Below are 23,019 nucleotides of genomic sequence, written 5' to 3' on the forward strand. Positions count from 1 at the left end.
TAGCATTTGCTCTGGGCCAGGGGCCTGGTGCTGGCGGCTGGGAATAACCTTGCCTACCCACAACAAAAGCGATATGAATTTAGAAAGAAAAGTATAATGTCTTCTCTTTCGACCCTCTTCCAAGTCCTGAAACACTGAATACTATTTATCTGTAGCTACGAAGCCTTTTCAGGTGGAAAAAACAGGACATGGTAAATTATTTTAATTCTTTGGATATCATACAACACCAAAGGGAATCTCTTCAGACAAATTTTTTTGCAGCCACTAAGGATGCTTGAGCTAATATTTGCCCAATTTGACCATCACTCAGTGTTCAATAAGTATAGTATTTGCTCATCAGCAGACTATTTAGTCGGTAGATAAATTGGTGGTATGTTTACGTGGGCTATTGTACAAGTCACCTATCGACCTACATTTTTTAAAATGCTAACAGCAAACATAGTAAGAGTATCTCTAAACCATGCATCTGTCCTCATGTGGAATTTTACCTTGAAGGTGTCAATTTTTCTTCAAGCTGTGGCAACTCAAGTGACATTGTTCCTGTGACTGATTTGGAGTGACATGACCATATGACACGGTTTAAATGCCAACACACTGGTCCAATCCTGTCTCCCCCTCACACACCACATTCAACATGCCAGCAAATCCTGTTGGCCAGTTCATGGAGAGACACCTGAGGTCCACTAGCACCCTGGTTTAACCAAGCCCGATTAATGTATTTTTCAGGGACCATTGTTACCTTTTCTCAACTACTAGTTGCCCCATTCTGCAGTGTATTCGCCACAAAATAGACACTTCCCCCTGTAATGGCTTTCCATTTCATTCAACACCTATCCCTTTTCTGGTCTCCGCCCCCTCTGAGCTCATCAGCTACTCTCTCCCTTGCTCATTGGATTCTGCATGCATTGACTTTCTGGCTGTTTCTCCAGCACGACAAACCCACTTCCACACACGGTAACTCTGCATTTTCTCTGTTAAACATTCTATCTCCTGACAGTCACATGACTTCTTACTTCTACAGGCCTGTGCTCAATTGCCTAGTGGCTTTCCCAGAAAAGCATATTTAGAGTGGCACCCCCCCCCCAGTTTATTTCTCTATGACTTGCCATCCAATATGAAAGACATTGGGTATTTTTTTACTTTCTCACTGAGGTTCTATAAAAATAGGGCTCCAGAATGTAGGTGTAACACTGAGCCCTCATTTCAGAACTCCACCTGACAGACACATTTGTGCAGTTTCAGCCACTTGCACCAACGTCTCATCTTGGAATCTTAATTTTCTTTCTAAAATTAAAGTTTGCAAAACTTTTTTTCTAATCATACTACACACACACACACACACACACACACACACACACACTCGTAGCATGTGTGCCACACTGCAGTGTCTGTCAGAAATCAACTTTTGGGGAGTCAGTTCTCTGCCATCATGCGAATCCTGGGAATCAAATTCAGATTGTCAGTCTTGGTAGAAAACGCCTTTACCTCTTGAACCATCTAGCTGGACTAAACTTTCTAAATCCTAATTCTTCGTTTAAACATATTTGAGCTATAATCCCGTTTTTGGTCCTACTTTCTTTGGCAGGGGAATGAAACGAGAGAAAGACCTAGGTGATACCGAATGTCTAGCTAGATTCTGCTCTCAAAAACACTCTAAGGACAGGCATTACTACTGAGAGGCCGGCCTCTCAGAAACCAGAATCCAGGCATGACAGACTCTACACTGCCTCCTAGCTGGCTGCCCCAGTAGTTCTAGTCTGCCTAGTGAAACATAGAAATCAAAGCATTGCTTTTTTCAGCAGCTCCACGTGCTAGAGGCAGACCCGTATCGCAAACATGACATGTATAATATATTTATGTAATGTAATATTTCCGTACTTTCACTTTGTAAGTATGGCCGTATCTCAAAGATTCTGTATGTCGTATCAGGTAGTTCAACTTTTGGAAGCGTCCTGAAAGGCATTCCCAATGCTGGGACGTTCAAGTCAAGGTTTGCTTAGCCAGACTCCGGGAAAACTCGTTTCCCTGCACTGACACGGTGTAGAGGCAGCTTAAACCACTTGGTCCCAGAGAGTGGGATCCAAAGACCGTGATCTGGAGGCAGGGGCCGACCGCCATAAGCGAGGCACACCCCAGTTCTCAGGAAAGCGGCGGCGTGGGTTCCGGAGTAGGGTGCGGGCGCGGGGAGGGGCCTGCGGCGGCCCGCCCTCTCCTCGGGGATGCCGGGATGTTTACCCTCCTGACAGCCGCGGCCGCGGGAGGAGGAGCGGAGCTGGGAGGATGGGCCGCCGCTAGGCTCGCAGTGGTAAGCGCCGGCCGAACGGGGTGGGAGCCGGCGCCTGCAGCGGCGCGGGCAGAGGCGATCGGCCCGGGATCCCGCAGCCCGCAGCCCTGCAGCCCGCGTGGACCGAGCTGTCCCGGCGTCCCGGTGAGTCTGCACGGCCCGGCCGGGTGGGGCCGGTGCTGGGAGCGGGTGGGCCGCGTGGAGCCTCGGGCTCGAGTGCCTCCAAGGTCGGGCCGGGTCGCCTGCAGCTGGCCGAGGGCGGTGCAGGCCACTGGCGGTGGGAGTTCGGCTCCCAGGCGCCGGGACCCCCGGGAAGCTCCGCTGCGGTGGTGGCGGCGGCAACAGGTCTCCCAGCTCAGACTGGAGGAACTCCAGCGAAGACCCGCCTCCGGGCCGAGCTCATTGGTCATGGTGGCTATTTACCGCTCGCGGATTGGTTCAACCGATTCGGCTGCAGCCCAGTTTAGAAAAGTGAAGTTCACCGACCTGAGAGTCGGGGTGGCCCGACAGCAGGATCGGGAACCGATCGGGACCGGTCCCGGACTGGGATGCAGCAAAGTATGAGCTAAGTCACAAAGTGGGCCTTGGTGAAGTTAGAGGGAAGTGGGGGTGTTGCTGAGCAATGCCGGCTGCCTCGGCCAAGTGCTGGAGGCCCTGGAAGCCCCACAGCAGATGCTTTTATGGACTCGTTTTGTACTCTCATAGCCTTTGCTCTAGCTAAATGCTAAGAATATATTTACTTTAGAGTAAGATATGCTTGTGCCTTTACAGTCCTGGTGATGAAACCGAATATAGAAAAGACAGTATAGAGATGAAATGACTTTTTTTTTCTCTTTGAGATTGTTGGTCTTAAAAGTTGTAATTAAAGACAATTAGAGGTCCTAGTTTGTAGAGTATTGTTAGGACCACTGTTTAGTTTCTCCTCCAAGGAATCTGCAGTTTCCAGTGGGCACGTTACCTACCGCTGTTCACGACGGTGCGCTTTGATAGGTTGCTTTACAGAAATGTGTGTAGTATGAGTCTTTTCTCTGCTGGACGATGGGATGTTGATGTGATCCAAGAGAGGTTTAGTGCCCACACTCAAACATTTATAATATGTTTGAGACAACAGGACAAGCTCCGAAAACGGTGAATTAAAATGCACTTACGCCTTCATTACTTTGTAGCGTTTCTTGTTGGTATTCATGGCCGCAGTATTTGGTGACGGGCTGTGCACTTGAGTCAGTTGGCATGCAACCTAAGTAGTTATTCTCATTTCACAGTTATTTGATTTTACACTTGGAGAGATACCGTCCATAATTTGTTTTTACATCCCAAAGCGTTGTATCCTCTGCTTTGGCGGAGGTGGGGGATGTTGGACGTTTGGAAAAACTTTACTTCTTAGAGGGGCGATAAAGTGGATGGGGGTGGAATGTGTGTGTGTCGGGATGGGGGGGAATGAGGGGGACCTGTGGAGAAAGGAGAAGGGACACTGGGGTGGAGTGGAGGTGAATCCGGGACCCAGTGACCACGCAGTCCTCAGATTCCGCTCTAAGGTGGAAGACCCCGCCCTTCAGAGCACTGACAGCCACCACAGCCAATGGACGGCGAGGACACCCGGCCCTAGCCCAGGAGGGCGTGTACTTCCTATGGCTGCCCTGGGCTGGGAGAGGAGGCCAAGTTTTTGAGGATGTGGGCCTGTGGAAAGAAGGGCCGAGGCTCAGTCTTATGAAATCAGGGCATAAAAATAGTGGGAGGGGGCTCTGGTTTCCTTTGCACCTTTTGTTAACTTTCAAGATTCGGGCTCAGCTTGAAGTCAGTACTTCCACCGAAACCATAGTAGATAAGAAACGAACCTGGTCAGCAAATTAAATATAGTCGGTGACTGCCTGGGGCTTTACCCCGAGATCATATGAAACTGAAAACCAAGAACTGCCAGAAGAAAACTCGGTAGACACTCTCATGGCAGGGCAGGGTGGCAGTCTTGCTACCGTTAAGACAATCAGGAGTTTAAAAAGTCAAGACTGCATTTCCAGACAGACAGACCCATTTTGTAATCTGAACTCAAGTTATTTTATCTGGCTAATACCTGTCTCACGTCACTCCTTTCCCACAAACACGCTTTCTTGGCTGGACACTTAGGAGATTTCTCTCCAGTAGTAAAACAGAAGGAAAACGCCACTGGTAGGATGGCCGCACAGTAGCGGAGGAGGGGAGCAGAGGCCGCAGGGCTGGCATGCCTTTCCTTACTAAATGAAAAACCAGTTTCGAATAAGCTCAAGTGCAGAGCAGTTATACTCCGTAAAGATAAGTACTGCCAGGACTCTTCTCCCACTTCTGGGCTTCTGGTGATCGCAGTGGAAGCCTTTTAGCCCTGCCTAACTACAAACATTAAGTAACATTTACCAAAAAAGCCCAACCAAACAAAAACAAACAAACAAACAAAAAAACCCCAAACCAAAAAAAAAAAAAAAAAAACCCCAAACTGATATTTTTAAAAAACAGATTTTGTTATTATAAGAATGTGCAGGGTATCTGTTCCCAGTTTCACCTAAGTGTCTTTCCAGATATTTGAGTAGTGTGTGGGCAGATACTTCACTTCATAATCTAAACTGCAATGGAGTCCAAATTTAACTGTAGTTCTGAAGATGGGTGTATGACATGGGTGCGAACTATTTACTCTGAATTGATGTTTATCTGCATCTCTATAAGTACAGCATCATTTTCTAAGAAACATTTCTTTATCCTTTTGAACTTGTTTCAGTTTAATTCTTCCTCTTGCATTTTTTTTAAATCCATGGAGATTATAGGTGGAATAACATTTGGTTATAGGATTATAACCAAGCATATGCATTTGTGGAATATAAAGGAAATTGACAATTTAATTGTTTCCTCCTTGACATAGGGTCTCAGTTGGTATCCTTTGCTGGCCTAGAACTTCCTATGTAACCAGCCCAGGGTGGCCTCAAACTAGTGACGTACTCCTGCCTCAGCGTCCCAAGGGTTGAGATTATAGGCATGGGTTTCTATTCTTAGTTTAGAGATTTTAGATTTGTACAACTTATGAGCTGTAAAACTTTTAAACTACAGCTTTGCCATTTGTCAGTCCATAGTGTGATTATCTCTATGGTGTTGCCTATTTCTCAAAACATTTTCTGCTTCTAAAGAAAATAACTTATAGTTCATGTTTTTGGTGAGTGGTGGGAATGCAGACAGATTATTAGCAGCATTCTTTCCTCTTTTGAGCAGGATACATGATTTTTTTTAAAAAAATCTTTATTTAAAAACCACCGTATCATACTGTGTCTATACCCTAATAGGCTGAGCTGTACTGGAGTTAATAACTAGCCACAGTAGTATGCAGACAGTGAGAAAAATGCACTGGCTTGTAGAAATCTACAGAAGTGTGTTTTCTCTGATTTAATGGAAATAGTCCTTTTTGTACATTACCACAGCTGCTGAGTGGACAGTAGCTAAGGGCTGCTTTCAGGCCCGAGCTGCATTTGTACAGGCAGCGATTCACAAACTCTAAACAGTCTGGTAATAAGTATTGTCTGCTGGAGCTCCTGCCTTTACGGCCACAGACAGTACCCATATACATGGTCATAGCTGTGTTGCAATAAAACTTTATTTATGTGGAAGATAACATCAGAGGCCTACACATGAGTTCTAAGCCATTGAGTTTCTGACAACAGTGCCCTGTCAACGTTTTTATTCTTTGAGTCTGTGTGAGAATTCTAATGAATCCCCTAGAATAATGGCCACCGTGCATTCCCAAATTTTGCTTGTTGGTGTTCATAAACAGACGAGCCACTAAGGTTAGTGTCCTGTTGGGAAGGATAAGGGTGCTGGGGTAAAAGTGTTCACTAGACCCCAGCAGATATAGACAAGATTTGAGAGAGAAAATAATCTGCAGGAGGAGACAGAGATGCAGGGGCCAAAGAGAAAGCGAAGCCTAGGGAGGGAATGGAGGTCTGTGTCTACAGTTAGGTTTAGACAGCCTTTGCCTCTCGGGGACCCCAGGCCCATCCTGTGATGTAGGAGCATGTGAATGTGTGCTGTTTCCTGCTTCCTCTTTAGCAAACGAAGGCAGGAGCCGATGCTGGTCATTTGTCTCTATTTTTAACCTAGTGACATTGCTAACGGGAGCGAATTGATGCGTTTCATCAATTAGTTTTTATTTTAACTTACTGGATTGCCTGCCCCCATTAGAGGCAATTTGAGGCATATGTGATTTAGTAAGCCTCTTTTTTTCCCCTTCTCCTTTTTAAAGTGGAAAAATTGAGAATAGTACCGCATGTCGGTAAGTTGAGGCAGAGTGTTGGGAGTCCTCATGCAGCTTAGACTGCACAGTATCTCAAACAACAACTACATCTGCCACAAAAGAGAACAAAACAAGCAGTGCCCCTCCCCCCCCCGAAAGGAAAGCCAAGTGGACTTAGTCTTCCTAGTGAAAAAGGAAAACTAACTGTGAGGGCCTGTGGTCAAGCAGCGAGTGGCCAGGGGACGAGTAAGGCCTCCTCCTGCTCACAGAATGAGTTTTAGGCTGGCTGGGGTGCAGCCCCTGAGAAGCAGTGGAATGCAGTGGAAAATGAAACACCTTACAAATCACACAGTAGAACTTCTTCATCCTAGCGGGAATTTGACTCCGTAAGTCCTTATGGAGCCCAGGTGGAAATGGGGACATTTTAGAGCTTGTGGCCAGTTGCCGTCAGCTACAGGTAACATCTTTATTTGCCCTTCCTGCATGTGTATTCTCTCTTGCTGTGTTTACAAAGACATGAAGAATCCAGGTACAACGCCCTGGTTTGTCACCTTGTCACTGTTGAATGATTTTAGTTTGTTCCGACTTTAGCTTTTTCAGCTCACATCAGCTTGCTTTGAATAGCAAATGAAGCATCTTTGTAAGTGCAAAATAGTAGGGTCACTGAGTGGGGGTTTCGTTTCATCCATGTCTCTATTCATGGAGCTTCCAGGGGAGGGAAACAGTGGGCGGATACTTGTGATGACAGGTTCTATCATCTACTTTACCATGACCCAGCCCTGGCGGAAATAGACGGCTCACTATTCAGCACTTACGGCTTTCTCTGCTGAATTCTTCCCTTTGCTCTGTTATTCCCATGTTTATAATTTAAAGTTTTGACGTTTGAGATAGCATTTTAATGAGTTTTTGCTAGTGGAGCTGCAATAAGGAGGAAGTTATACTCTGGGTGCCCCAGAACCATACCCTCCCCATTCGCTTCCCAGAAGTGGAATCAAATGTGAGTTTCTTAGGGCTGCTGTACACACTACTAGCTGGCATTATTAAACAACCTGGACCGATGATCAAGTTTCTCTCTGATGGCTCAGGAAAGTGTGCACTGTGTCTATTTTTTTTTTCTTTTTATCTTCCCAGTATTGGTAGCAGACTTTTTCTTTACTTGATTAACAAAATATCACTCTAATCTGCCTCTGTAACTTGGTAATGTCTCTTTTATGTCTATATCTGTGTCTTGCCATATAAAACATCTTAATGGTCCTATCTTTACATCCAATCACTTTTTTAAGCTTGAGAGGTTTATTTTGGCTCACAGTCACAGAGGGTACAGCCCTTTATGTCAGAGGAGTCACTGTGATGGGAGAGACTTGGCTCTGGTGTAGGAGTGTGTGATACAGCTTGTTCGTAGCTTGGTGATGTAGGAAACAGGTGTGGGCCCAGCAGCAGAGCCAGGTTTTAACTCTGAAGGTACCCTTCCTCTCCAAGTGACATACTTCTGCTAGGTACACTCGATGTCACGAGGATCCAGTCTCCCCAACTAGCAACACCGACTGGAGAGGAAGTGTTCAGACACACTAGCCTATGGCAGCCGTTTCACATTCAAGCTGTAACGTTCTGCTCTGACGTCCATAGGTGAATGGTTGTCTCACAATACAAAATGAATGTATTCAGTCTGAGTCTTAACAGGTCCAACATTGTTTAAAAGCCTAGCGTTTTAGCTATGAGCACCTGCAAAATGGAAAATCAAAGTCATATACGTTCAATATACAGTAGCACAAAGTCACCGTCATTCAAAATGGGAGGCATGGGGCATAGCAAGGAAAGGCTCCAAGAGAAACCTAGAGAACAGACAACAGATTCTACTGCTCCTTAGCCAGTGCCTGGGGCAGCTTCTCAGCACACACAAATGGGCTGAGATAGACCCTCTTTCTTGTCTGGCTCTGCCCTTTGTAATACCCATGATTTATCTGGGCTTGAGTCTACATGGTGCCTGCGGCTTTCCTCTGTAGACACTGTTATGTTCCTGGCATTTCCAACACCCTGAGGTCTCCACTGTGACTTAGACTTCACTCTTACGGCTTTGTGCTTTGTCCTCTCAGGGTCTCTTCAGAGGACCTCAGCCTGGGACACACTGTACCTCTAGTTTGTGCGCTTAAAATTATGTGACCGCATCTGTGCTCCTCAGGAGATTCTTTGCTGTATGAAGAATTCTGAAATTGCTCATGTGTTTGTCCGTAATGGCAGATTTTAAGCTTGTGGAAGGGCTGCGTCTTAGAGATAAAGATGGGCATTGTTTTATACATTTATAATAGGAATGGTATTCTTCTGAAACAGAAAAATGAATGTTCCAGAACCAAGCTTTCCATTTCCCATTATTATCCTCTTGTTTCCCCAAAGGGGACTGCAAATGTCTAACTTACTAAATCATGTATTTTCAGAAGTAGCGGGAGGCTGACGAAGTCTGGATTAGACTTCTCATTGAATGTGGGAATCAACTAGAACCCAGAGATACAGGCTTGCTCATCTATGTCCCACTGGATCCCATGTCTCCTGATAGACAACTTAGGCTTTTGTTTCTTCTGTGTTTTCTAATAGTGCAGAAGCCTGTGTAAGTTTCACAGCTTCTGACAATATGTACCGTGTGCTTTTCACTTCCCTTGAATGACCAAATATGCTGTGTTTTGTTGGTGACTCTTAAGATTTGCTGATAGACAGGTAACACTGTCCCTTTTCCAGCACCCACGTTAAAACCTTGAGCACTTCATTCCGTCAGCAGAATGCTAAGGTGTGACCTTGTGAAGTATTTCTGTTGCAGCAAAGAAGAGAAACATTAAAGCTTGGTGTTCCGTCTTTACCTTGAATAGGTTTAAAGGAGAAGAAATGGCTGGGATAGAGGCTTGTCCTAGGGGAGTGTCCTTACTTACAGTAGTGGGCAGGACAGGAAAAGTTAGTGTTCCCAGGTAGTCACGGATTGTCTGTCTTTCCCACACTGATCCCATACCTTTCTTAGTAAACTTCAGGCATTACTATTTACTATATTGAAAGTTTAATATATCCACTGATACTTTAGACCTTCTGGAGCCTTTTCTTCTTCTGTGATTCAGACACCAAACGGTGCCTCAGTCACCTTTACCTCTTGAGTAGTGATTTGCTCTTAGAAACTGACTTGGGTTTATTCATTGTCTCAGCTCCCCATGTGGTAAAAGTTCTTCTTGCTGAGTAGAAATGGATCAGACCAACACTAGGGGACTTTGTGATTCCTTTAAATAGTTTTATCCATTCGTACACCTAAAATACTGTATACATTGAAAAATTTCTATGGCTTTTCAAGATTGTTTTCTGAAGCTTCCATCCTCAGAGTGCCTGTGTAAGAAATTCTGATTTGATGATCATGAGTTTTGGCATTGGAAGGGCTATTCTGTGCTGGAAACTTGTCTTGTCAATATATCATCCCGTGACTCTCAAGCAGGGGTCCCTTAGGCCACTCCCAGAGAGTACTCTGTTGTAGCATTTTTTACTTCTGCTTACTATGTGTGTGTAGAGAGACTTTCCTATTGTAGATATCGTTTCCAGTAGGGGTATGCAGTATCTCAGCGTAGCATTCTTCTAGCAACCAGACTCTCCGAGCATATATAAACAACATCTCAGCTCAGAATATGGATACGTGTTTTGAAATCCCTGTTAGGAATTAACTATAATCACTAAATAAGGAAGAGCAATATTTCTAAATGACAGCTGAAAAAAGCAGAGAAACGTTCCGTTTCAGGTAAGGTGAGAGAAACGAGCCAACCCTTAGCTGCATGTTACCTAACCCCCTGCTAGCATGCTGCTTATGGTGTGTGTTGCTCTGCCTTGCTGTGGCATTGTTCCAGTGTTGGAGCGCACTGTGGAAGCTTACCACTTTCCTTGCTCCCAGGTTGCCTTGTTCTTTTTCCTTTTTCTTTTCTCTTTTTTGCATAAGAGCAAACTTCCTTTGCTTTGCCATCCAGGGCTTTTGCCTCTAGCTCCCTGGGCTGGAGACCTACCTGCGTTTTGTCACCTCATACACAGGGCTTTTCTGTCTTGACTCCCTGGCCATACTGGAAAGCGTTCAGGAACATTAGGATGCGTTGCTCATGCCTTCTCCCCCTTTTCCATGACCGCTGTATTTCCACTTGGTGCTCTGATAACATGTGACTGGTACTTGTGTTCCTTCAGACTTCCTCCCTGTCTGTAGACGTGAAACTTTGCATACAAACGATTCTTTGTCTGAGAACGCTTGTTTGGTCATTTGAAAGCTGCTCAGTGATTCAGTGATTTCTGTTTTAAATAGGTACTTTATGATACCAGAGCTCTTTTTTTTTTTTTTCTTTTTTGTTTACTACTCTACCCCCATTCCCTTGCCCTGAAGCTCTATCAGAAGTCCAGGTTCATTTTTGTATCTTCAAATGCCAAATGCAGAGTTTGACAATATAAGCTAACCGAATAGCCGTGGAGTTCAGTTCTCTGTCTGGCCTCGGGGAGAGCATTGATAGAATGGGTGAGCACTGAGATATACATGAAGAAACAGAGCTAAACAATGCTATAGTGAGTACAGTACAGAGAGCCAGTTATGAGTGCAAGCCCCTCTGTGTCCTGGACCATGGTCTTTCACTGTGCAAGCCCGCATTCTGGGGCTCTCCACGAGGTCAGTGATCATGCCCAGGGTGGTAGAAGTTCTGCATTTTCTTTCTTGAAAATGGTGCGGGGTGTTTTGCATACATATTTTGAGAACATTCAGAAGATGAGCCAGTTGGTTGCAGAGTTTGCTGCTAAAGTCAGTTTCAAATCTGGGTGAGCTTTTCTGAAGCCCTATTTACCAGGGACAGACCATGTCGCCTTTGGAGCCTCCCAGTGTCCTTCAGGTGATTCTGTAATGACATTGCCTTTGTTTCTGTTTTTTTTCCCCCTTTCTTCTTATTCTTCCATTCCCAGAGAAATTTAGAACTCGTAGGTGTGTAGCTGAGCGTGCACTGACATTTAAGTAAAGGGCCATAACAGAAGGGAGAAAGAAAATCCCAGGCAGCAATGGCATTTGGGAGGGATGGGTACAGAAACAGAACCATTGGTGTAAGCTAGGAAAGAAAAGAGACCATGAACAGGGAGGGAACGGCTCAAAAAATATGAGAAAGCAAGATAGGTGAGTAACTTATCTGCTGCTTGGTCAGCCCGATTACTGTGGATTATTCTGAAACTGTAGGCATGTAGTGTGTGTCCTGGCTGGTTAGCGTTCCTCTGGTTTGGAATTATGGTGGCAGACAAAACATCTAGATTTACATGGGCTTGATTATTTATTGTAGATATAAAAGCTGCTAGGCAGTACCTGCTTCTGCTGATTGTTTATGGAAGGATGGAAGATTTTAGTTAATGCGTGGCCCAGAGAGCCTGCTCCTGCTCTAGCCAGAGGTGCTAAGCTTCTCTGCCAGCTCTCACGATGGGACTTTGCTTGGTGTCCCCACTGTCATATTTAGACTGCACTTTGACTCTGGAGGATTAGGCTCCAGATTGAGGCCAATTCCCAGCTTCCTACTTCTCATACTTCAACTTCATGTCCAGAAAATGAGAGTAAATTAACCATTAGCATTGTATACTGTTGCCAGACTCACCTGTTTTCAATGGGGTGTCTGATTCCACCTATACTGACCTCTCTTGTTGCTTTTATTTCTGTACTCCCTTGTCTTAATCATGCCTGACAACTTAAACTTCATTGTTTGAACTGATTCATGCTTTTCTTCCTCATTGCTCGGTCTTTCCGCTCTCACTGTTTTTATGCCTCTTTCCACAAGTAACCTACTCTAGTGCAGTTATCAAAGTCATCTTCATCTTTTAGAGCCCTGTCCCATATTATACAGAATATTGTGAAGAAGTAATTGTTTCTTTGCCTCTCAGCCTCTCGTGCTTTCTCTCTCATCGTTGATAAGCTGCTCCCAGCCCCCTTCTTCCCCCCCCCCCCCGCCCCGTGCTTTGGGAATATCGGTTTCCGGAAGGTGTGAATCATGTCCTGTACATATTTGTGTTCCTCCAGAGCCTAGTACCCTTCTTGTCAGAACTGGCCATTCAGGGAATGGCAGATGCCTGCTTTCCAGAGACTGGAAGGAGCAAGGGGGCTTGTGCAAGTTCTAGCAGTGAGATACCAAATGTCCAGAATAATTGAGCAACTGGTTTCAGGGAAGGTTAGGGTGGATGCCAGGCACAGGTTTCTGCGTGTTCAAGGGGGGGGGGGCGGGGGAGAGTGTACCATGTGAAACAGGCGAGAATTCTGTCAGGAGTGTTCCCTGTCAGGACATTCAGGGACCTTGACAGGAAGCAAGCACTTTGTATATGAGTTCTAAAATATCTCTAGTGGCACCTTTGAGAGGAACTTGGATTGGGTATATCAGACTTGGGTTTGCTGTGAGGAAGAGTGTGTAGTCAAAAAAGACCCTAACTGACTTGGTGATTAGGTACCTTGGAGGCGTGAGTAAGACGGCTTAGAGTGAGGAAGTGCCTGCCCTTGGGCTGCATGTTAGTCAGACAGGACTGCAAGTCAGAGTATTTGACTTGAAGCTGATCTATTAAACACGTTAAGAATAAATGAAAGGTTCTTTTTGTGTGCAGAGGAAGATGCATCTCTTAGGGGTGTAGAGAAGATGTATTCCAGGTCCTTTCATCTGAGCTCATTTAAAAGGACAGTTTTATTAAAGGTAAATTAGTCTTCATGGATGCTAGGGACAGCTAAATGCTAACTTGTTGTCTGACTTCAGCCCATTCTATGGGTTAAGGTACTTCTTTTTATGCACCTAAATAATGCCATTTCTATCCTTAATAAAACATTGTTTTTAAGCTCTCTTAGTCTATACCATCTTCCCAGAACATTTTCATTCTACAGTCAGAATAATGGATTTCCAGAGGTTCATAAAGCTCAGATGATAATTTAGTTGGATATCAGTTATATAATTTCACTCTGATTGTTTGAAAATACCTTCAACAGAGCCCCCGGTAGGTTATCTAATCCCATGTATTCAGCCCTAAGTATATACATACATAAGCAACACCACTAATGGACTCAGCATGCTGTATTCATGTTTGTGAGTGTGTGTGTTTGTGTAAAACAATATAGTAAAGGTTATGAATTTGAGAGGGTGTGGGGGCCATAGAATAGTTGGAAGGGTGGAATGATGTAAATATAGTACTAGTGTATGAAATTGTAAAAAAAATTAAAATAATATTTAAAAATTAAAAACAGTATTCAACTACAACAAGATTTTTAGGTTTTGGTTTGTTTCCTTTCAGTTTTCTAGTGTAATAGTGGAGACCACTGTCACCAGAATATTGTTTGTTATTCCTAATATTACTTTAGAGTTGCAATGCTTATTGAATTATGTTTTCATGCAATCAGGGTTTCACAACATAAATTTTCTGGAGAAAATGCCTTTTACATCTGTATGCTTATGTGTGTTAAAATGACACACTCACAATTTGGCATTGTTTTTTGTGTTTTGCTCAGAACAAGAAGACAATTGCAAGGTGATGCCGGTTAGGATGAAAATAATTTGGCAGAGTTTGCTGAGGAGGCAGGTTTAGGAGCTCCCAAGTGAGGATGGGATTGGAGACTGCCTGTAATTCTAGGTCCAGGGGATCTGACGCCCTCTTCTGGTCTCTGAGGAACACACACACACACACACACACACACACACACACACACACACACTCTGGTCTCTGAGGAACACATACACACACACACACACACACACACACACACACACACACACACACACACACACACCCTGATTGAAAAACAGTTTTGAGAATGTTGCTAGTTAAAAGCTAGTTTGTGGAATCATGTGGAATCAGGACTCTGTGTCTTTTATCCTTGTGTTTTTCCTGATTTGCTGTTTTCTTAGACATCAGCTGTGTCCATCACTTGAGTACTGATACCCTGCATCCTCTCTTTTAATCTGTTTTGCTTTGGGATCAGGCTTAGTTTTTTTTTTTTTTTAAATAACAAACAACAGGCTATAAATATTATACCTATTTAAAAATGTTTGTGTGTTGTAAAAGAGGTAAAGAAAGCTGGAAGTTAGGTAGAAGGAAAGTAGCAAACTGGCCTTTTGTTTGGTTCAATTTTGATTATGCCCCACTAACCTAATTATTCATTAAATAGACTGTTGCCGTGACTCAGGTCCTAAGAATGCAGTCAGGGCCTGGGCCAGGGGTAATGAAAATGCTCGCTGGGGAGAGCCGCAGCAGCCCTGGATTGTAGCTTTCCTTCTTAGCCAGGGCCCGTTTCTGTCTAGATCATAGGAGCATCTGATGAGCTGATGAGAAAGGTTTTACAGCCACTTTGTGCACTGTGGTAAACTGTAGTATGTAAAGAATAAAGCATTGTGGGGCATCAGCAGGAAAGCAAAGAATATTAAATTAATAATTATGGGCAGTTAAGCATTTTACAAGCATAAAGTGCGACACTGGTTAATTCAAAAGTGTTGTTGACTTTATTTTATTTAGATGGATGTTGTTTTCTGCCTTCTTGATGACTTTTCTATTAGTGAGTGCTTGTTACAGACCAAACACTGGAAACAAATGGCTTTATAATAAATAATTCATATGGATCCAAGTATTTCTAAGTTGTTTGCCATTATTCCAAAGAGTCTTGTCAACTTTATTGTGAGAGAAGTCACTACTATGAATTATTTAGTACAATAAATTCAGCACATTTGTAATAGAGAGATTTGGAGATGGGTCCAAGTTATTCATTATGGATTTATTTATTTATTTATTTATTTATTTATTTATTTATTTATTTATTTTTGTCTACTTGGCATAGGTCAGAATCACCTGAGAAGAGTCCCTCAATTAAGAACACGCCTCCATCAGATTGCCCTCTGAGAGTTTGTCTCTGGGGCACAGTCTTAATTAATGATTGATGTTGAAGGATCCCGTCCACTATGGGCGGTGCTATCATAGGCAGGTGGTCCTGACTTGCAAAAGAAAGGTGGCCAGGGAAGCAGGGGTGGGGTGGCCTCTGCTTCAGGTCCTGGTTCCAAGTTCCTACCTTAAGCTCCTACCCTGGATTCCTTTGTAGCCTGTCAGTCATACAAACGTTTTCCTGCGTTGTGTTTGGTCATGGTGTTTATCATAGCTATAGAAAGCAAGCTGGCACGTTCATCCTGATCCTCTACGCCGGCCTATTTGCTGTGGTGTTAGCAGCCATACCAAAGTTTAGTTGTTTTGTGAGCGAATGGATGGCATAGGAGTCACATGAGTGGCCTCTACCTACAGTTAACCTACACAAAGAAAGTTTATCAGGAGTGAGCTTCCTTCCTTCCTTCCTTCCTTCCTTCCTTCCTTCCTTCCTTCCTTCCTTCTTTCCTTTTTTTTTCTTTTTTTGTTAAACTTCAAAAATCAAATAGGTGCCGGGCGGTGGTGGCGCACGCCTTTAATCCCAGCACTTGGGAGGCAGAGGCAGGTGGATCTCTGTGAGTTCGAGACCAGCCTGGTCTACAGAGCTAGTTCCAGGACAGGCTCCAAAACCACAGAGAAACCCTGTCTCGAAAAACCAAAAAAAAAAAAAAAAAATCAAATAGGGATCTCGTCTTTCACATTCTCAGGGAGAAATTCTGGGACAATAAGCAGAAGAAGCAGTGTTCTCCCCCTGTATCCTTTCACACTTAGGAAAAGTATCCCTGAAACTTAGTCCTTAGCCTTTTGCATGGCACGTAGCAGGATTTGTTGCTTCCAGGATAAAGATTTGGGATCTTGCTCCTGGACGTCACACGCTTTCCTTTAACGAGGCACAGCTGAGGAAGAAGGCGGCGCTCTTGTTCCTAATCACCTCAAGTTAGATGTCCCTGTAAATTTGCATTCTATTTCCTGACCCTTAGGTTAGTACTCTTGACAATCACGTTTTCCTTCTGACTTGTTTTTTTCAAATATTTATTGAAGTTTGTGTACTGGAGGCATACACATGAGGAGTAAACATCCAGTTTCTAAGTAGTCCTTGCCTCATCTGTTTAGTAGATGGACTGGACCACAGATGGACAGATAACTACTTCATTAAAACATACGGCGACAAGGAGTGTGCTGGTTTTGAGACAGTGATGCAAACTGGAGTCATCTGGAAAAAGGAAACCTCAGTTGAGAAAATGCCTCCATCAGACTGGCCTATGGGCAAGTCTTTGGAAATATTTTCTTGATTAATAATTGAAATAGGAGGGCCCAGCCCAAAGTGGGCAGTGCCACCTCAGGGCTGGTGGTTCTGGGTTGTATGAAACAAAACAAGCTAATGTAGTCGTTAGGAGCAAACCAAAGGGCAGTTTCCCCCTGGTCTCTGCATCAGTTCCTGCCTCCAGGTTCCTGCCTTGGCTTCCCTTGATGGACTATAAGCCAAATAAGCCCTTTCCTTCCCAAGTTGCTTTTGCTTAGTGCTCTATCATAGTAACACAGGTGCAGACCAGCACAGAGGGTCACCTGGGAAGGAATACGGCTGACTATGACAGCGACTCAGGAAGGCTTCAATCAGATGGCACAACTTGTGTCAGAGGAATGTAGGCTTGAAGTAACCTGGCATTTGGAGGAATATAAACGGTATATTAAGGCCAGAATATTTCTGCGGGAACAAATGATGATGAAAAAAGATCAAGGCTCAGAAAATTATGTTTCCTTCTTGTAAGCATAGGAAGGACAGTCATTTGATTTTCATCTCAGATATATCATTATATATTTTGTATATATTTAATAGGCACATAGAGTAGGAATTATTACTGAAACCAGAATGGGTAATGAGCAGGTTGTAGTACTGGCAAGAATTATGAGGTTTGGCCTGAGCAGAGAGAGAGAGCTTTGAGAGATAGAATTAGTAAGAAAGGAGGACTTCTATGAAGGCAAGGAGTAAGGAAGTGATAGGATTGCTATAACCTAGAGAATTAGATAGGTTGCCAAGGCAGAAATACAGTCACAGAAAAGGGACTACAGGATTGCATGGGCTTGGAATGTTTAAGACTTCAGGCATATTGTGCCTGGGCTGTTGGACAGAAAGATAACGGCAGTTGCAAATGGCACTTAGAGTTACTCTACAGTGTAAAACTCATCAGTATGTAGCAGGCAGGTTCTGTGCCACTGAAAATGCATGGCTATTGATTTAAATAATCAAGGGGTTTACTGTCAAAGGAAACCCGGGCCAAAGAATCAGCAGCCTTGTTTATTGATCATGGAGCCAAAGGTTCATTTTGTATAGAAATGATAAAACAGATAAAATGATTTCCTCACCATGCCCTTCATCTTAGATTCTCCTGGCTCATTTGCTTTCTTGCCTGTGAGTACAGAGAGGTAAGAGTTACACACGGAGTATTCTAAACGAGTGCTTAATGAAACCCGGTTGCCAGAACCAGACTCGTCTTCAAGAAATTGGAAGGGATCAGAGATTTATCGCGAAATGTCAAGCACAATGCAACAGTTACTTGCATAATCTGAAGAAAACCGGGCAGTGGCTAAAAAAATTTATGTGTACAATCAAATTATTGTTTGTATACATGATCTCAATGGAGCGACATGTTTACATCTTCAAGGTTTAGAGAGATGTATGTTGCCCGTGAGCTTTTAGAAATTACTTGGAAGTATACTATTAGAGAATTAGAATTTCCCAGAGGTAATTGGTAACTGGGGGGGTCTTTGAACAGAAGCTCTGGGGATGACATGGGAATAAGTGTAAAACAGAAGACTAAACCAGTGTTCTGCGCAACTGGAAATTCTTCACAATGCCGGAAGCAGTTAGAGAGATAGGCTGTGGTTTGAAAGCGCTTAATCTAAGAACTAAATATTAGGGAACAGGGTCAGTTCCTAAGCCAGTGTGGGGCCGTATAGCACACCTCTGAAATGAGCAAAAGTGTTGTTGAAGGAGGGCTTTGAACAGCTTGGCATTGCCATTGCTAGAATATCAAGTAAGGGAGGCAGGGCTGTGTACTTGTTTTTTTAAGCTTGATTCGATCAAAGCCAGAAAACACAGTCCCCATGGCAGGAGATTAAAAATAGTGTGTGTAAGGGGTGATGCCTAAGACACGGTGTAAATAAGACATTTATTGCAGCATAGTAACGGATTTGTTAAAGACTTAGATTACAAACAGTCCTCAACTGTGTGCACTTAGGAGATACCGTCTCAGAACCAATCAAGCGAGGGAAGTTAAAAATAAAAAATAGGCCAAGACCTTTCAGGAACAGACAACAAAAAAGACAGAGAGGTGGCAGAGTGAATTCTAGTGTACAGTTAATGAGGATCATCATTAGATAGGACTGAAGAATTGCCTGGTGTCCTGAGATGTAGCTCTCTAATAACCGGATTCACAAAAGCAATACTCCAATAATCGGAGTAACAGAAGGAACGTGAGTTGACTGCACAATTATACTTCTAAAGTTAGTTCTTAAATTTGTGCTTTAAATCTTTATATTAACTGAACAGGGAGCTTCTAACCCATCCTATTGAATTGCTGACCAAAACCTGCCAGAATTAGGACCAAAAGAAAACATTTCGATCATCTATTCACCAAGCCATGTCCAGTAGATTACCAGGGATTTTCCAAGGTCATAATTCAGATTTAATAGAAATTTATAGGTAGAGCATAACCTGCATAAGGCATCTTTGGGCATACACAGTGTGCCTTAGCATGTTAGGAAGCCAGTAGCTCAGGGCCTTGTAGATTCATTTGACATGAATGCTGCCCTTTTGTATTTTGGTCATGAAATACCAGTTAACAAGTCCTAGGAGGCTGGTCTTTTAAAAAGCAGGCTTTGAAAAACAGGAATGTAAATGTAAAAATCTATAGTAAAATTAGAACAATAAAGCCTGTATTTGGAGCCTGTGAGAGATGGCTCATAGTTTCAAGCACTTGGTGCCAAGGCTGAGGACCTGAGTTCCATCCACAAGACCCACAGGCTCAGAGGCAGGGAGAGAGTCTTCTGAAAACCTTTCCTCAGGATCCCCCTCTCCTTGTGTTGTGACCCCTCATAGTAAAGCAATATAGGTGATAAAAGAATTTCATAAAGATGTGGTTTGTGTAACTATTTCAGCATATTACATAGTGATCCATATGGTTAACATACATTCCCTATATTGTACATATTATATAGTAATAGGAATGCTTAACATACATTCCCTATACCGTACATCTTTGTATGATTAACACACATTATCTGTATTGTACTTTATGAGATAGCTTTTATAGACGTATGCAAATTTTCCCTAAAAATAAAATAATATGCTTACCAATAATGATGACCAGGATATTTGAGCATAAATAAAGATGACTTGCTCGAAAATAGCTGAATTGTTCATTGACTCCTCTAATTCAGTAAGAGTTGCATGCTTAGCTTAGAGAAGTTGTCATCTGACGCTGGCTCCTCTTTAGTTAAGAAACCAAAAGTCCTCTTTCCAAACAGGGATTATTGTTTGACCTGGGATATGGCCAGTTTAATATTCTAATTTTGTATAAGTCTGTCCTTTCCCCCTTCTCTTTCTCTGTCTTTCTTTTTCTATTGCCTCCACCCAGCTATGTAGTCCTAACTAGCCTGACTTTGCTCTGTGGACCAAGTTGGCCTTCCACTCAGATATCTGCCTGTCTCTGCCTCCTGAGTGTTAGGATTAAAGTCCGTACAACTTCACCCATCAAGTCTGTGCTCTTAATTGGTGTAATTTAAATTCTTTGATAGGCGAAATATGTGAGCTTTATGATTTTTATTCCTCGTTCTGATAAAGAGCCGTCCTAGGGCTGGCTTCATGGGTCCAGCTATTTAAGTGAAAGTATTATTTGTAATATAGCCTTGTATAATTTTAAGATTAAAATATTTTTAGGCTTTACAAGAAAGCCTATTATGTTTTTTCATTTTTTTTTTTAAATTGTAAAACATGGTTTTTGAGAATTGAAATTGATGGTCTTTAGTACAGGTTTTTATATTTGGTTAATTTGTGCATCGTCTTGAATTCTTAAGATGAAGGTAATTATGGTCTAATCCTTAATTGGCTAGGCATTCATAAAGATTCTTGAGCACTGAAGAAGTGTAACTTTCAGCATACATGATGCCCAAAGAGAAGCGGTTGTACAGGAATTTGGGGACCTGAAGCTGGACTGGAATTTTCCAGGATGCGGTTGACTTTTGAACTAAACACAAATTTCTGTGGTCTTGGCCATGTCTGTATAGTTCTTGAAGGTCTAGCCTTGACCTGTGGCTTTTGAAGAGTCTGAGAAAATCTTGTTCCTATGGAGATTTCTACACTTGTTCCTGCCAGGAAGGAGCCTCCAGTACACCCAGCTAATTCCCTGTGTCCCTGTGCATGAGTGCATGTGCAGAACACTCATGACTACGGCTTCTCATTTTAAATTTCTTATCTGTAATCTGTGATTATTTACTATTCGCTCTGTAGTAATATTTTCAAATGCTTCCTGTGGAAAAGTATAAAACTGTATTTTTGCTGGAATAATACATACCAACAGAATTTGTAAACATTACAAATCAAGGCAGAAGGACAACTTGAAGATCCTTTTTGTCTCTCTTTTATATGAGTTTCAAGTTCAAAAATAAGCTTGCCTTAATATTTAAAAGTCTTTACATTGCAGAAAAAGTTCATCAGTAACACAATTGTGCCGTAATTTGTAATCTTGATGTTGCATTTGTTATTCTAATTTATTCCGAATGCACACTGAGACCTGTTTTTACTGTAGGTTGATGAAAACCTGAGCACAGTTGGGTGAACTTTCCTTCTTCCTAACAGTTTGCCCCAGAATTGGGCAGGGTTTCTCTCTCTTATGTGACTGCAGAGGAGGGATGGGACAGGCAAGAGACAGGCCCAAGGTCTGCCTAAGTCTGCTTGGCTTAGGAGTGTAGGGTCAAGGACAGAGGTAATAATTTTTGTTGCTGACCCTTAGCATATTTCCCCCTTTTTGGATACATTTTCTTGCTGATAATTATGACTTTGTAATCCTTTTTAATTATCATAACAAAATAGTTAGGAAGTAGTCAGATGATAATGTTTATTGAAAAATCACAATGAGGATACATATGGAGTATTCTCAAGAAAAAGTGATTATTAATTTTTAGCTTAGAGGAAACAAATTCACAGCTGTAGTAAGTGAATTCCTTTCATATAGTTATTTACTAAAAGTTAATATGTGAATTAGTAAATAGGCTTAGGGCTGAGACGTTTTCAGTGTTGACTTGCAATGGGAAACCATGGAATACTGTGTACATTGCTAGTGATTGATTTTGTTTTAATGTGAGAAAACTATGGGGAAGTGTGTGCAAGGGGGAAAAGTTCCTGCCCTGAAGCCACCCACTTTTCTACTTTGCTCATTTACTTTAACTAATTGCTATTGCCCAGGTTTGCCGAGATAACTCATTAGAATTTGAAATCTTAGAGCTTTGTGTTGTTGTCTTTACATCGTTTGGGAAAAAAATAACAAATGAAATTAAAACAACATTAATTTTTTGTTTTGTTTTTGTTGAAGTCATCCATGTTTGGTATGCCACTCTAAGTAAATAAAAAAACTTTATCCTTCAGGATATCTTACCTTTAATTACTCAATGATTTTCTTTTCTACAGAAAATATTAACTGAGGGATGTCTTTGGAATTAATCACACGTCACTTCCAACTAACCCACAGCACCCCTAAATTCGCATCTGACTCAGAATGTCAGTAAACTCTGAATTTGTGTAACATGAGCTCTTATTTGTGAAGAAGTTAGAATTGGGTGGACTTTGGAGACTAGAAAGGACTGGAGGCCTCGTAGTAGCTTTGGTTGATGCCGAGGTAACTAAGGTTCAGCGAGGTTGGTCAGATGCCTCAGAGAAAGTCCTTGGTAGAGTTGGATGAGTCTGTGTCAAGATCTTCTCCCCTGTGACTGTTCCTCTGTGAGACTTTCCTGGGTAACGTCCAGGCAGCCAAGGCGTGGAATAGCTGCAAAGGTGAAGCCAGAAACTCCCAAGTTTGTATGACTCTTAGGTCCACTGCCTTGCATGAGAAGCAATCCCTTAACAATGTATTTGCCCATGGACTAACCCATAATTACATTTAAAATATAATTTACTAACATTTAAAAATCAGCTTTTCTGACTCATATTCTTGCTGCCAGGCCTGAGGCATTTGCTTTCAGTGTGTATTATAAATAATTAACTAAGTTATGGTAAAGCAAACACTTCTTTAAAACGACAAATTAAAGGGTAAGTGGTTGAAGTAGAAAACTCATTAAACTTTGTCAATTAATCAAATAATGTTATATTTTAGCATTATTGGTTATGCATTTAAAATGGCTTTGTATGTTTAATATGTTGAACAAATTATAGGTGGGTATTCTCTCTTCTCATGAAATTAGACTGAAAGAATCAAAAGACAAACAAGTGGGAAAGATCAGGGGCAGGTATCAGAACAGTCACCTTCTAAAAAGTTCTGTTTAACGAACAGTTTTCACTGGAAGACTGTGAATCCCAGAAGAATGAGAGATTCCTGTAAATGAT

At 42.5% G+C, this 23,019-nt stretch overlaps 1 protein-coding gene across 3 annotated transcripts in view; it reads left to right on the forward strand.

The window, feature by feature from the left end:
• The first annotated feature begins 2,242 nt into the window (after positions 1–2,242).
• The window catches only part of Nek7 (NIMA related kinase 7), a 130,746-nt gene continuing 109,969 nt past the window's right edge, over positions 2,243–23,019 (forward strand). The window contains exon 1 of one of the 3 annotated variants that reach the window (XM_057770473.1): positions 2,243–2,428. The gene's annotated coding sequence lies outside the window, so the exon portion shown is untranslated. Of the gene's footprint in view, positions 2,429–2,765; positions 2,843–23,019 lie in introns of those variants that run through there. The other 2 variants (XM_057770475.1, XM_057770474.1) reach the window with 2 other exon arrangements.

This window comes from Chionomys nivalis, chromosome 5 (assembly GCF_950005125.1).
Source record: "Chionomys nivalis chromosome 5, mChiNiv1.1, whole genome shotgun sequence".
In the NCBI taxonomy this organism is placed as follows: Eukaryota; Metazoa; Chordata; class Mammalia; order Rodentia; family Cricetidae; genus Chionomys; species Chionomys nivalis.